Here is a 15,127-nt window from a genome sequence, read left to right on the forward strand (position 1 = left end):
CGGCTTCATTGGCCTTCCCCTCTCCCTCGGTGAATTCAGTTAATCGCAGGCAAGAGGAAAAATAGCTGTTACACCACTGCTCCGTCACTTCTATCCAGCTGCTCTCTTTCACACCGTTCCCCCTACTACTGCCCTCACTCCACCTTCCTTCACTTAAGTGGAATGCAAGGCCTAATGGGTAATCAAAAATCATTTATTTTTCCTTAAGTCCCTTGGGGGCACAGTCAGAACAGGGACCCAGATGGCTGTGCCTTAGTTTCTTTCTCCCAACTCCTGGCCACAACACCAAGCAAAGTAGGCAATTTACCAAATTTGACTGTTCAGTTATGTTTAATATACAATGATCCACGATTAATACTTTGATTGAGACTGAAAAGGAATCCCCAAAAGTCTGACACGGACCACTGACCCCAGAATATGAAGGTGGAGATGCAACACAATATGGTCTTGGCCTCTTCTTCATTTTTTTTTAAATGTATTTTTTATTTTTAGTCACAAGTAGAAACAAAAACAAGGAACCATACATAGCAAAGAGAGCAAAAGAAAAGAGCACCGAGCATCAAAACAACGAGAGAGAGCATATACAAAACAGTAATCAACATAATATTTGTCCGAGCCTAATCGAGAATAATCGTAAATGTGTATACAGACAATCCATGACAAAAATAAAAACAAAAACAAATAAACAGTTAGTCCCATTGCAGACTTGACCAAACCCTCCCAAATTTCAGCCTTGAACGTAAACCCCGAGCTTTAGCTAACACCAGCTTCATTTCATAAACCCCCCTCAATAATAACCAAAAATCTGTGATTTTGGGACTAGATACATCGATCCAAGCCCTAGCGATGCACAGCCGATCAGAGATAATAATGACTGAGACTAAAGAATTGGATAAATAGCCTGGATCTGATACTCACCCCAATACTATTTCTTTCGCAGTTAATTGAATCTCCTTGCAGGCTAACCTGCTCAGCACACGTGTAACATCATACCAGAACATAGTTAATCGAGGACACGTAATAAACATATGTTGGAGATCAGAAGCATACTGATTACATTTAGGGCAGTACGACTTCGATGCAACCTGTGAAGTAGCTCATTTCGAAATAACCTGCGGGGTGTAATATAGCATAAACATGGTACGATGTTATTGCAGCTTTAAATTAATTGAGGTAACAGAGTTGATTGTAGACATTGAGTCGGCAACCTCTTCTATATTAATTCCTATTGCAAACATACGATTAAGTTTAACTAAAATCTGCAATCTGTCATTTCCCAATACAGACAGGAAGCTCTGATAAGCTTTCCAAATCTGATCCTGACCTAAGGTCTTAAAAATACCCCGTAACAACTCTGAGGTATGAGGAAGGGCTGACAAGCTCTTCCCTTGTAAGAAATAGTCCCCGACTTGCAGGTACTTAAAAAACTGAATTGTGGGATTGCCCAAATTCCTCTTGTAAAGAGGAAAATGGCCTAAAACCACATTCATCATACAGCTGCCCTAACCATATTATACCACACTGTTGCCACATTCTACACACCAAGTCCGATAATATGCCTGGGAGCCTAGGATTGTGCCATAAAAAAATAAACTCTTGTAGATCTGGCACAACAAAAGCTTTACAGATATCTTGCCAGATACGATAAATGTGTCGAACTATCTTAAAGCAGACTCTCTTGAAGTAATTTGGGTCCGACATATAATGTAAAAAAGAAACCCAGTGTTTGCACCAAATGCGAGCTGTGACGCGAACCATATTTTAACCACATTGGGCCCCAAAAGTAGACTCTGGGCATGATTAAGGAAGCCTGCCCAAAAGTAAGTTTTAAAATCGGGGAGTTGAAACCCGCCTTGTCGTATGTCAGCCTTACATATCCGAGAGCTCTCTTGGCTCTACAATAGCCCCAAATAAAACTTCCAAAAACACTGTCAAGCCGTTTGAAAAAAGCCATTGGAACACTTAAGGGGATAGAGCGAAACAAGTTAAGAAATTTAGGCAAGGGCTTTGGCCTCCTCATGTACGATGTGACAAGTCATGCACAGCCCCCACCAAACATCAGCACCATGAGGGGTGTGGAATTAATATTCCCATAAACTCAGGACACAATTTTTTGAGGTCAAGGACAAGTTTTCATACTTATTTTGTCCAATGGACAAGGTGGCCCAAGCCTCTGCAGCACAAACTCTTTGGGTGCCAGTTTAGGGGACCTAACTATGAAAGGGGGTTAATTGCCTACCCGCAAGGTAAGGTTTGTCCATCTAAAAAGTTGTTCAAACACGCACATGCAATTCAGTATTGCAATAGCCTTTCCAACAAGAGAGCACACTAAGGAAATGCTCTGTGCTCAGATTGCATTACTTACAGTAGCGGCAGTATAAAACTGTGCATGCTTGCAAAATGTAACAATTTGATACTACCCAGAAATTATATACAAATAAGTACACAACCATAAAAGCAAGATTGGTGACTCGTTGCCTTCAAAATAAAATGTACACAAAAATTGAAACTTGAAGAAAAAGCTTGCTAAACTACTGCGCAACTTTAAATACCATTTTCTCTACAGCATCAGTAAAACAAATTTGATAAATACCAACTATTTAAAATAAGTATTGGAAAATCCAATTAATCTCCTCTTTATAATGCGTGGGAAGCTTCGGCCGTAAAAAGAAAAATTCAAAATACTAGACGAATAGCAAACATTTTAGAGTATTTAAAAAAAACGGACATTGGATTCAATAGGTTTAAACTTCAGAAATAACATGGTTTATTTTTCAAATAATTCTCACTCAGTAACCTCCGACAAGGATTTAAGAAGAATACAGAATGGTCCGAATGTAAAAAGAAACGGTTGAAATGGCCTACTTTACTTTCCACCTCATTCAGCCACTTTGTCCTCTGTAGTGGCCCAGGGAGCAGAATCATGGGCCTGTAGGAGAAGTTTTTTGGTATCAAAGAGGAGGAGCATTGGGCTATTACTACTCTAAGAGAGTAGAAGGTCCAGTCACGACGTGCCCAAATGATACGTCTTCACAAAAATTGCTGTGCTGTTCCTAAAGAAGGAGAGGAAATGGTACAGTCTGTGATGCAGATGATTAAGGCAGGGTGACCGGGAGGTAACCCTGGGAATCCATTTTGTTGGATTTAATGCCCTCACACACCCTTTCAGGTGTCATGCTTCATCATTTGGGCCTGCTCCTCGTTGGGTCGGCGGTGCAATACCCAACGGGCAACACCTCAGAGGGGCTCTTTGGCGGTTCCCTGTTCCAGCGACGAAGGGTAGGTGCGTATAGCGAAGCTCAGGAATTACCAACCTTGCGGTGGAAGATCTACCTGAAGCTTTACCCGCTGGACACGGTCGTTGTTTGACTGTTTTTAACTTTAGGTATTGACAGTTACAACTACAAGGGTAATATAGTATTGTTTCTCCCTTCACCCACAAGTGTGGTAGCCACATGAGCAGACATACACCACACTCTAGGCTATTAGCGTAGACAGTTTTTTGCACCATTAGATACTTGCTAATTAGTCTCCCGGGTCCTGAAGAATCGCTAGTCAACTTTACAGTAGCGAGAAACATGTTGACCGGACTACAATAAATTCTAGATGATAGCTGGAAACATTACTTTCCAACACTCTCCTCTAGAAAATCGTTTTTAACTAAAGCAGTGGCCCTCCTGAATAAAGTATTCCCGGTACCACTACAGGGGAGGGGAATTCGTATCGCCCGACGCCCGAGACATCTAGATTTCATGCAAGGGCAAGAAGTTTTATTGTCTGTTTTGTCCCAAGGACAAGTGGACTAAGCACTATAGTAAAATGAGACACCTGAAGGAAACAAAGTGCTTTATAGAAGAGCGAGTCACATTACACTAGGACGCATTAATATTTTATTGCTGTAGGCAAGGGGAGATTAAAAGATTTGTCCGGACTCAGAGGCTGTTGAACAGACACCGAGATTCTTACAGAAATTGCACAGCGCTATCAGCTAAGAGCTTGTTGTCTTTCCCCACAAAGATTTATTGTGGCTTCGGGGCCCTTTCATTCCTCAGAGCAAGAGGGAAACATGACGCCGCTTCTGCAGTCCGAGAACAGCCACATCATCTGTGGGTAAAAGCCTGGCAGACCCTGCTCTCTCCTGGGCTCTTTGTTCACCCTTCGGATGTGCTGCCCCTGGGCCTCTGAGATACAGCCCCCAGGTCGCTCCCCACTCACTCGCAATTGAGGCCTGCAGTGAAGTAATTCACAGGCCATTCCCTTCGCACATTGTTTTCCCTCTACACTTATCTAGTGCTTTTGCTCTCCACTGGCCTCACCTACAGCCCCTGCTCCCCACCCTGGGCATCTCCTGTTTCCGATAGGGTCTACATTAAAGCTCCTTACTTTCTCTACGGCTCTCATCGTTAATTTCCTTTCCATGAGCCTCTCACGTCTTACCCGGTGCCTGCACTATGCTTTTTTTTTTCTCCTCGTGGCTTATCTGCTCCAGCCTTTTGCCAGTGCCTTCTACCTAGAAAACTAGGTGTTTTTCACTTGTCCCTTCAACATCCAGGAATGCGAGGCCCAAAGAAGAAATTAGAAGGTGCAAAACATAGTATGCCTTTGCAGGCAGGTTTGCAAGTAAACTATTTACCACAAACTAAAAGCCCTGAGCCTTAATTTCAATTAAATAATGTTACCAAAATCTTGCACCTAAAATGGTATGGGACTTTACATGCTTTTTTGTGCAGCAGTAAACTTGACTTTAGGGAAGCCCTGGGGTGCTAGACTAAGGGTGATCTCTGCTATAGCCAGGACGAAAGGCATCCAATTACAATGTCTGCTGCGGGATATGTGACCTCAGGCCCGCACAGAGACTAAAGCTCTAGCCTCACTTAAGACAGGCATGTCCACAGGCATCACAATAACACATATGTTATCTAATTTATTGCAAGCAAGTCTCTGAAAGCTCTTCTTGACCTCGCTGCCCCTGCAAAAGCCATTAAAGTTTTGGTCAAACCCCTTGCTCCTATGCTGTTTAGAAAAATATAGTTGTTTTAGGGAGCGCTTAGTACAAGGGGTTAACCTTTATCTAAGCACAACCAATCCTGGAAGATTAGGACATGAGGACCATGAAAACGCAACACTTGCCCAGGATCACACAATGTGGTTAAGTGGTTGGGATTAAAGGTTAGAGGCTCCGCACCCTCGTATGGCAGCCGATAATTAAGCCACATTTCAATAAGAGCTGGTGCATTGTGTGCCTACATTAGCCAGAAATGTACTTCAAATGTACTGGGATGGGTAAATAGTTAAAGCAGCATGTATGGCAGGACAATGTGTTTATGCAGTGCACAGAAAAGCGCTTCTTAAAAATAGATTGAAAGTAAATTCTGTTGAGAAGGTAATGTAACTGTGTCCAAAGAAATTTGCCTCTAGCGCCCCAGATTCTCTTTCTCAGCTACATCTTGCAATGGAGCTGGACACGAAATGCCACCACAAATCCAAGGCTCTTAATCCTAGGCAGTCAGGAAGGACGTTTTATTCTGCTGGAAAGTAATCGCATGCAAAACAAGTAAATACACTACATGGAAAAGTACCAATTTGAAGCTGCTTAAAGCAGAAACAGCTAACTTTGCAAAGCTCTCAGAAGAGGCAGTAGAAGCAATTGAATGTGTACTTTTGCTGTTTGTCAGCCAGCATAAATGACAAAAGTACCAACTATTGAACCTCCTCTACTCGCTACGTAACACCCCAACCACCACACGCTATGTCTACCACCCTTTCCTTCTCCTGTTTGCAGCTCTGTCATTTTTCTAATTCCCTGTACAACCCATCTCATTTCCCTTCCTGTGTCTAAAGTCTCTGCCCCTGTTCCAGTTTCCCATTGAAACCCAGACTTGCCCCATGCTGTATTTCTTACCCCAATGTCCCCTTTCTTTTCTTGTTTTTTTTAATCTAAATCCTTATACATCTCTAGCTAACTTTTGCTCCCTTCCTTTGCTCTCAAACTACCAATGTAAAACCACTATCCCTCCATTTCCCTGCTCTACTGCTCTCCTATCTCTTTCTGCTCTCAACCATCCATATAGTTAGCTGTGTTTCTCATCTCCCTTTTCTGTCAAACCCCAAACCATCTCTTCTTTAAAAATCAGCATAGCCATAGCTTTGTGGTATTCCATCCCCTGAAGCAATAAGTGGTTCCTTCTTTAACACCTCTCCCATTTTTAGCTGTGAACTAATGGGCCATCACTGGTTCCACTGTAACCCCCGACTAAGGGGGTCATTGCCTTCCTATGCAACTCCTCCTGCTCATCCAGTTACATCACTGCCTCCTGCTCATCCTGTTACATCACTCCCACCTCAGGACATCACAGCTTCCCTCTGTAGCTCACCCTGCACACCCTGATACATCACTGGCTCTCCATGTAAACTCTTGGTTATCACTGACTCCCATTGTAACACCTTTTCCATCTCAAGAGCCCAAGTAATGTTGATGTGAATGTTTAAGTGTCGTCACCTCTGTCATACATGTGATGGCAGGGATTTCCCATGTTCTGGTGTCAGGGCATGCCTAGAACTTGTTACACCCGGAGGATACTGATACTTCCTTTTACGCTCTTTGTGGACAGTGCACAGGTGCAACACTTGCCTCTGTAGTCTCTAATGACTTGTTCTCTGGCTGCTGTCCTGAGGGAGACACCTACAGATTTGTGAAGTAATAATCAAATTCTGGGGACATTATCCATTTTCCGAGGCTGAATATTGGTGCAGCCACCTCCACATTAACCTCTTGATCAAGGTGACTGTCACGTCTACTGTAAGTTCATTATTTTCATAATTTTTTCATTCCTCTTTCTTCTTTTGCACATGTCCTCAAATCTCCACTTTTCCCAGCTCTCTCTGACTTTGCATGTTGTGTTTTTAACACCCACCTATGTCACTCTTTCTTTAAGTTGCCATTGATTTTTTTTATCCTATTCCAAACCCTCTCCTTCCTTTCGGTCTATCTGTAAACTTGTGAGATGGCTTTCTGGGACAAAATGATGGTTGAGCACATCTGGATATCACAAAGTAAAAACTATTCATAAGTTTGTTTCTGGTCAAAATCCTCTGTGTATGCACCCAAGACCCTTTCAAAATGCCCCCACAATTTTGCTAGAGTATTCTCAAGCCTTCATTTGAAAATATGGGGCAAACAAGTTAACTCTTCTAGCTTTTGTCATCTGGCCCCTGAGTTCTTTTTTGCAAGATTTGTTCTGCCATTATCAGGAGTAAATTTCCAACATTTCTCAGAATTAGAAAAGATTAGAGAAGAGTTGTTGAAAACCCTTAAAACATGCAAGGTAGTAGGTTTGCACAGACTCAAAAGGGCATTCCAACCCTGGAACTATTGCTTACCACTACCTTCAGTCCCAGTATGTAGATCTGCAGAAACGTGGCAACATAAAGGGATTGCTAGTATTCAAACACTACTATGGTATGAGCCCTGGCATAGTCAGAGAGACTATATATGAGCTCTTATATAATGAGATTGCTGCCATAATGTGTTGCCGCACTACATCGCTCTAGTCGCGCCGGCCTCCCGCCCTCCTCAGCTATTTAGCCGAGTTTTGGATCCTGCTCTCTGCTTTCTAAGCTCTCCCTGGTGAGACAACGAGGGCTGCGAGCTAGCGCTGGACCACTGATAGCGCTCATTATTTTATCTGATTGCTGACATCGTTTCTAAATACTTTTAAATATTTTTTTAATCCTGTTCATATTCTCTCTGTTGGGGGGCTATAACTATTCTAGCTAAAGGGGAATTCGAGAGGCACACTGACACCCCCTCACACGCTGTTGTTTCTGTCTTTCCCTGCCTCGCCTAGCCGTTTTCATTGAATCGGCTATAAGCGACGGCGGGCGCCATCTTAGGTGTGGCTGGGGCTGGGGCTGCGCTCTAGTCGCGCCGGCCTCCCGCCCTCCTCAGCTATTTAGCCGAGTTTTGGATCCTGCTCTCTGCTTTCTAAGCTCTCCCTGGTGAGACAACGAGGGCTGCGAGCTAGCGCTGGACCACTGATAGCGCTCATTATTTTATCTGATTGCTGACATCGTTTCTAAATACTTTTAAATATTTTTTTAATCCTGTTCATATTCTCTCTGTTGGGGGGCTATAACTATTCTAGCTAAAGGGGAATTCGAGAGGCACACTGACACCCCCTCACACGCTGTTGTTTCTGTCTTTCCCTGCCTCGCCTAGCCGTTTTCATTGAATCGGCTATAAGCGACGGCGGGCGCCATCTTAGGTGTGGCTGGGGCTGGGGCTGCGCTCTAGTCGCGCCGGCCTCCCGCCCTCCTCAGCTATTTAGCCGAGTTTTGGATCCTGCTCTCTGCTTTCTAAGCTCTCCCTGGTGAGACAACGAGGGCTGCGAGCTAGCGCTGGACCACTGATAGCGCTCATTATTTTATCTGATTGCTGACATCGTTTCTAAATACTTTTAAATATTTTTTTAATCCTGTTCATATTCTCTCTGTTGGGGGGCTATAACTATTCTAGCTAAAGGGGAATTCGAGAGGCACACTGACACCCCCTCACACGCTGTTGTTTCTGTCTTTCCCTGCCTCGCCTAGCCGTTTTCATTGAATCGGCTATAAGCGACGGCGGGCGCCATCTTAGGTGTGGCTGGGGCTGGGGCTGCGCTCTAGTCGCGCCGGCCTCCCGCCCTCCTCAGCTATTTAGCCGAGTTTTGGATCCTGCTCTCTGCTTTCTAAGCTCTCCCTGGTGAGACAACGAGGGCTGCGAGCTAGCGCTGGACCACTGATAGCGCTCATTATTTTATCTGATTGCTGACATCGTTTCTAAATACTTTTAAATATTTTTTTAATCCTGTTCATATTCTCTCTGTTGGGGGGCTATAACTATTCTAGCTAAAGGGGAATTCGAGAGGCACACTGACACCCCCTCACACGCTGTTGTTTCTGTCTTTCCCTGCCTCGCCTAGCCGTTTTCATTGAATCGGCTATAAGCGACGGCGGGCGCCATCTTAGGTGTGGCTGGGGCTGGGGCTGCGCTCTAGTCGCGCCGGCCTCCCGCCCTCCTCACCCTCCATATTAGCAGTGTCATGGCCAGACGGCGCAGCGGGCTGGCGCAGCGGGCGCGCCGGTTGCGCGCCGAAGCCGCGCCTAAGCCAAGCCCGTCTGCGCCCGTCCGCGACCGGACTCGGCCCAGGGCCATGACTCCTGGTTCCTTCGTGCACTACACCTCGGCCCAACTTAGACTGCTCAATCCTGGATGTCCTAGCCACCATTGCACTTCCCTGCCTCCTTCAACTATTGCAGGTATTATTCCCGCCCCGTGCCCTGGCTGCAACTACAAGCTACCATCGCCAACTCTATCCCATTTACCAGTTCCCGACGCCCCTCTTAGTTCGGCCATCATCCCTTTTCAGGGATGTCGAGCGGCGCTTATCAACACACGCTCTCTACCATGTCATTGTCTAGATATTTGCGAGTTTATCACTACGCATGATCTTGACTTTCTGTTCGCCACAGAAACATGGGGAGATGCGGGCTCGGGACCTGACTTTTGTCAGGCCACCCCGGATGGCTATAGCGTAGTGAGATATGATAGACAATTAGGAAGAGGGGGTGGACTCGCCATAATTTTTAAGAACCAGTATCACACCACGCTCGACCCCATTTCATCTACTAATTGTGAAGCTGCCGCCTTTGCAATTAATCTCAATAGTAAACAAACTTTTAAAGGCATTCTGCTTTACCGACCCCCCGGACCTCGCAGCTCCTTTCTTTGCTCCCTATCTGAGCTAAACCATTATATTATAGGCTCCACTGACTACACAATATTGGGAGATTTCAACTTCCCTTTGGAAGAACATGGAAACCATGACACCTCCCAACTTATTGCTGATCTCCTCATTTTAGGACTTCAGCAACTGGTAAAGGGAATTACTCATTTGGCGGGACACACACTAGATGGTGTCTTTACCAATAACTCTCTCATCAAGATATCAGATATTCTACCCCTTACATGGACTGACCATAGGGCCATTATACTCTCTATTGACACTCCCCCAGTTAATCTTCCTGCTTCCAGACCACCTAGCAGGGCAGCAATCCGTGCCTGGAAGAATGCTGATATCCCTCAGATGGCAAATATTCTGTCACTATCTTCCCCTACCTCAGGATCTAATCCCGTCTTTTCAGCTTCGGTTTTCCATGACTGGATTAAGAACGCCGCTGATCAGGTTGCCCCAGAAAAATCCATCCAACCTAATAGAAGGTCGCCCTCAGCGGCATGGTATACAGAAGAGCTTAGACTCCACCGACAACATTGTCGGAATTTAGAAAGACGCTGGAGGAAATCTTACTGCCCCTTAGCTAAGCAATCTTACAAAGATGCTTTAACTATATATAAAAGGGCCATCATCACCCGGAAAACGACGTATTTCTCGACCCAAATCGACAATGCCAGGAATTCGGCCAGAGAACTCTTTTTAGTGGTTAATTCTTTATCCACACCTCCGTCGGGTCCTGGAGCAGAACCCTCCCAACTGTTCTGTAATGCATTGTCCAATTTCTTCACTACCAAAGTGGCAGACATCTATGCATCCTTTGGCGGAGATGTAGGGACCAGCTCCACTGTCAGAAGAAAGGAAATTCCCCATATTAACCATGACCCTTTCTCTTACTTCGCTGACACTTCAGAAGATCAAATCAGCAGACTCATCTCCACCACTAAGTCAGGATCCCCTTTGGACCCTTGTCCCCCCCCTGTGATGGCCAATCTAAGTGAGGTGATTTCTCACCCACTTATGGAAATCTGCAACACTGCCTTTCATACCGGTTGTTACCCAGCCCCGTGGAAGAAGGCAGTGATTAAGCCCCTATTGAAGAAGCCCTCCCTGGATCCCTCTGCCTTGGTCAGTTATAGACCTATTGCCTGTCTCCCTTTCCCGGCCAAAATTTGCGAAACTCTGATGAACAAACAGCTCTCAGAGTACGTCGATACTTACCAACTCTTAGACGAAACGCAATTTGGCTTCAGGAAGGGACATGGGACGGAAACCGCGCTAATAAAAGCCTCTGACGAAATCAGAACCATCATGGATCAGGGAGGAGTGGCCATCTTAATTCTTCTGGATCTGTCCGCAGCATTTGACACGGTCGACCATGCTATTTTGGTCGACCGTGTCACAGCTCTGGGGATAGATGGTTTGGCCAGAGACCTTATTTCATCCTTCCTGGCCGACCGTACCCAGACAGTCAAGTTGGGCAACTTCTATTCTCCTGTCTCTGCAATACCATGTGGAGTGCCCCAAGGCTCCTCGCTAAGTCCCACGCTATTTAACATCTATGTAGCGGACTTAGCGAGGGTAATAAAGGCCTATGGGGTACGATTAACCTCCTATGCAGACGATACCCAACTGGTGCTGGCGATCCACAAGAACGGCACAGCAGTGGCAGCTAATTTCCAGGAGGCCATGCTTGCTGTTAGTACATGGATGTCCTCCAACTGCCTAAGGCTTAACTCGGATAAAACCGAGGTTATGACCTTTGGCAACCTCGCTCCAGAATGGTCCCCCATCTGGTGGCCTAACCAACTGGGCTCCCCACCCGTCCCTGTGGTAAAAGCGAGAAATTTGGGAGTCATCTTTGACAGCAAATTAACATTCAACCTTCATGTCAACAAGGTTGTCTCCTCTGCTTTCTTTGTTTTAAAGAAAATAAAGAAACTGCTGCCTTATCTCCCCACCTCTGCTGGGAAGACCTTAGTTACCACTCTGGTATTTTCTAAAATTGATTACGGAAATGCCCTCTTCCTTAACACCCAGAAACAGGTGCTGCTGAAGCTACAGTCAGTACAGAACGCGGCTGCCAGAATTCTTCTAAACATCCCTCGTCGCCAACCTACCACTCCTGCTATCCGCCAGCTCCATTGGCTTAGAGTAGAGAGCCGCATTAAGTTCAAGGCCCTCTGCATTGCCTATAAGGCAGTGCATGGCATAGGACCTAAATTCTTGACTGAGGCACTCCAGGTCTACACTCCCAAAAGATTGCTGAGATCTGCCAATACTTGCCTTCTACCTGTACCACGTACCAGAACGGCAACCTGGGGAGACCGTCGCTTCTTGGTGGCTGTACCAAAACTTTGGAACCTTCTTCCATTAAATATCAAAAATGCTCCCAACTTGATGAGCTTCCGCAGGCTCGTAAAGACATGGTTGTTTGACCAGTGAATCCTATTACTGTGGTCCTGCTAGTTCACACATGCGCCGAGACACCTCCGGGTATTTGTCGCGCAATAAAAATAGCAAAAATAAATAAATAAATAAACATGGCACCAAAGGGACAAGTGGATTTTGTTACAGGACAAGTAGATTTATGAAGCAACCTGCCCCATGGACAAGTAGATATTTTAATAAATTCCACACCCCTGCACTAGCTTTATTTTAACACAGTACGTCTACCCTTTAGTTCTGGCCCCATACCCGCACTTCATCCATACGGCTGTTGGAAAAAGATCTCAGCCAAAGAGCCCCTCTATGAGGTGTTGCCCGTTGGGTACTGCTACCCGTAGGTTTCCTGGCGCTGTATAACGCTGGGAAACCCGTCCTGGCTTTCCCTGTGAGATGGTCCCTATTGGGCACCCCCAAGGTGAAGGTAGGCATCCCCGGCGTTGGATGCCATGGTGGCATTTCGCATATATTGCATTGTGGCGGGCGGTGCAGTTAGCAGTACCCGCCACAATGCAATATATGCATGTTGTGCAATGGCATGCACAACGTGACAGGCACCTTGTGTATGCCAATGTTACACCCCCCCCCTCCCCCAAGTGCATCCCCCACCCCACCGCCCCCCTGGGGGTCCGCAATGGGCCCCCAAAGTAAACACTGCATGCCTTTCAACGCCGGAGTCTCCGCCAACATCATAATAGGCATTTTCCGCCTGGTAGGCAACGATTGCCTACCGACAGAAGAGCGGCGGACGGTTTTTCCATCCACCGCGGTACCCCCTGCCATGATAATGTAGCGGGGTGTTATGCCAGGGGCATCACCACCTCCTGTAGGGGGTGGCGATCCAGAGTTTGTGTCGAGCGTTATGCGCGGGAACAGTGTTCTCTGACCCTGCTTAGACATACGGATGTTATGTTTTATAGTTGGTTTGCCTACTACTGCGTGACCTCTTGTTGCTATAAGGAAGGTTATTGCTTCAGGAGGTTCGTTGCAGGCCGCTTACATCTTTCTTGAATGCGCTTTCTGGACTTCAGAACAACGCACATTGGGAACTTTATACAGCCAACAGTTGCTCATGAACACAGTTTGGAATGTTTTTATATTGAAGCACGTACATTGGAGCACGTACTTCAGTGTGGACCATACTCACTACACCTACCCTTTTTTGGCAGTGAGGAGTAACCGGAGTATAGCTCTTACATTGTGGAGGTTCTTCACTGATTTTACAGTTAGTCTGTCGTATCCATTGGATTTTTGACAATATTAAGAACCAACCATTAGCCTTGAGAAAGTCATTGTACTTACCAGGTACAGACGAAACACGTGTTGGCTGTTCTCTATATTGAATATGTATTGGAGGAATAATAAAAATAACATCATATATTGAAGCTTAGTGGACTGTTCATCTCATCCTTTGGAACCTCTGGATGCCCTGCATTGTTTAAGGACTCCTGGAAATTGTTTATTTAATTATCAGCGACATTGGTCCTTGAAAATTGGGTTGTGTTTAGGACCTACTACATTGTCTATGGGTATCCAAAATGGATTTTACTTCTCCATTACTCTGGTTCACTCATACACACACACTGCATGTACACATACACAAACAAGCACAACATACACTCTGGATGTTAGCACTAAAATCTTTGTTGGCGCACAGAGGCTACTGCTCGAACAGCCAGGTCTGGAGTGGTTTCCTGAAGGAGAGATGGTCCTGGGTCATCCGTAGGTGGGTGGGGTGGGAGTTCCATGTCTTGGCTGCCAGGTAGGAGAAGGATCTTCCTCTGACAGTAGATTTCTGAATTTGTGGGACAGAGGTGAGGGGGAGGCTGGCGGATCGGAGCTGGCGGGTGGGTGTGTAGAATGTGAGGCGGCTGTTGAGGTACTTCGAGCCCATGTTGTGGAGAGCCTTGTGTGCGTGGGTGAGGAGTCTGAACGGGATTCTTTTGTTGACGGGGAGCCAGAGGCGCCGGCACCGGCCCTTGGCTTTCATAACGGGCCGCAATGACTTCGTCCCACTGGGGAAATGCCCGGCGGAACAAAAGGACAGTACAACCCAGCCCCATTGGTGCAGCCCTTCGTGGCCTTCAGAGCTTGCTAAATCAAGCACTGTTAAAGTGATACATTTTTAAGACGTCCTGCAGTGCTTAGAAATGAAAAAGAGTAGACATTGCAGTATAGAACAGTAGGTATAGGGCCTATGAAGCAAATATGCCATTTCAAAGCACTAAGAGCACTGCTGACGTTAAAGATAGACCTGGGAGGTTTCCTCACTCTAGAATCGGATGAGTTTGTAAGCCAATTCTAATGCAACCATTATTTTAGAGGTCTATGGCAATGTCAGCTCAGGCCTTCGGGTCACCAGCCTTTTGACAAAGCTTCCTCTTTCCTTCCAGAGCAGCCCAACCCCATTTAGCAGATGTAAGTAGCTCCCCTAGAATGGCTGGCCTTACTGGGAGTCGCAGCAGAGAGGCAGAGGATGGAATAGGCATGGAACGTGCCAATTCAATCTCTCTGTGGCAAGAGTTAAGCTTTTGCGTCACTGGTCCCAGCCTCGTGGGACGCTGGGGAGCATTTGGGAGCTAAAAGGGCTGCTCCCGCCTCAGAAGCAGCCCAAGGGATTACCCGTGGCTGTAAGTTGATTAAATCATGTGCAGCGGAATGATTAAAAGACCATTTAAATAGAAGATTGCCAATCACATCACCCTTCGCTTGGTAGGCCAGCCGAGCTATAGCTCGCCAACGTCCACCCCGCTTCCCCTCAATCACACATTAAAGCAACTTTAATAAACACCAACCCTACTTTCGTAAAAAACTGGTTTTGCAATGTAATATCATTTATACCTAAACTTCCGTGTGTTCACGCAAGACCAGACAGTGCATTTATAGACCTTTCAGCCTCTTGCGATGGTCAT

The 15,127-nt window shown here is 45.9% G+C and overlaps 1 protein-coding gene across 2 annotated transcripts in view; it reads right to left on the reverse strand.

Moving 5' to 3' along the window:
- Positions 1-15,127, reverse strand: part of GRK6 (G protein-coupled receptor kinase 6) — a 627,649-nt gene that overhangs the window by 561,105 nt on the left and 51,417 nt on the right. The window lies entirely within an intron of this gene.

This window comes from Lissotriton vulgaris, chromosome 7, assembly GCF_964263255.1.
Source record: "Lissotriton vulgaris chromosome 7, aLisVul1.2, whole genome shotgun sequence".
In the NCBI taxonomy this organism is placed as follows: domain Eukaryota; kingdom Metazoa; phylum Chordata; class Amphibia; order Caudata; family Salamandridae; genus Lissotriton; species Lissotriton vulgaris.